We start from the raw sequence: 1568 nt of genomic DNA on the forward strand, positions 1-1568 counted from the left end.
TTGCGAAGAAATCGAAGCGATCCGAGCTCTCTTGAAAGTTACGGTCGTTCGTAGTTTCGAAAATCGTTTAGGAACATATCTCTTTTGAAAACAAAACTATTTTGAAACAAAATTCTTTTGAAAATATAACTCTTTTGCAACCTTAGAATTTTAATCATACAAAAGACGTAAGGATCACAACTCGACCGCATAAAGGATACAAATAACAAGGAACATATAAGAATCGTTTACACAACATTTCAAACTCAATCATATCAAAGACATACGAACCATAGCCTGACCATACTAAGGATACCAACATCAAAAGCAAATACGAATCACAACATACTCGAAACTTAAGAATGGAGTTACCCCGAGGCACAAATCATGTCATACCTTAATCCCGTCTAAGACATGCCAAAAAGAAAAGAAGGGTAAGCTTCGCATACCTCACTTGCTTCCTAAGCTAATCCAAACGTAAGTCTCGTCTTCTCAAAATCTACAACAACATCAATAGGCATCGAACATTAGCCATACTTTATTTGAGAATTCAATTCCAAGCCATTACTTTATTTACGTAAATTTTGGGCAAAGACTTCACAACGTAAATTCAACAACCCCGAGATTTCAACTAGGCCAAATTCATCAACAACAATACCAACAAACATTCTAACAACATCAACCATTCAAACATGATTCAATAACATTTCCAACAATCCACAAAAATATTCAAACAATCCAAATAATATGCCATTGAACCCAAAACCTTCCCAACTCAACATGAACAACCATAACATATTTCTTCCTTCCAAATTCATAATTTACACCAACAACAATTCCAACAATACCAACATTAACCATAATATTTCCAATTTCAAAATACTTCATAAACATTCCATATGGTATTTGTCCCATATTTCCATCACATAACCATTTTATAACGATTTCCATGCCTCCTTCTCCGTAAATAAAACCAATATTAACACAAATAGAAAGAGATTCATACCTTCCCCTCGATAATAATGCTATATATTTACTCCTCCACCTTGAACTTAAGCCACAAAGCCTCACTACGCAGTTTTGAAGCCGCAACTATACGCTGTCTGGACCGGAATTTGAGAATTATACCGGTTTCGGGCTAAAAGTTAGTGGTGAAAGGTTGGGGAATTTTCTAGAATATTTGGGATGATTTTGGTCTGATTTTTGGCCGAAAATAAGGGTTAAGCCCCTTTAAAAGCTGCCCGAAGTCACCGTAGCGCATCGTAGCAATTTCGACCCTCGTAGCATCCTTCGTTCATCCGCGGAAATTATTTCGAGACCTAAAACTTTTATATACCGATCTCTCTTTATTTGCATACCCGACATGTCCAAAACTTCATACAATCTCGTATAACTTATTCAACATCCCAAATTTTTCCTTATTCCCAATTTACCCTTAACACTCCATACCAATGAAAAGATGAATATGCAACGGCATTAAAACAAAAGTAAAATCGGAAATTAAAAGTCTTATCCACAACTTGTCGCAATCCAACTTAAAATATTCCAACGTGCAAAATACGGGATATAACAGTTTGATTATCCTATTG

Source organism: Lycium ferocissimum, unplaced genomic scaffold (assembly GCF_029784015.1).
Source record: "Lycium ferocissimum isolate CSIRO_LF1 unplaced genomic scaffold, AGI_CSIRO_Lferr_CH_V1 ctg3952, whole genome shotgun sequence".
Classification (NCBI taxonomy): Eukaryota; Viridiplantae; Streptophyta; class Magnoliopsida; order Solanales; family Solanaceae; genus Lycium; species Lycium ferocissimum.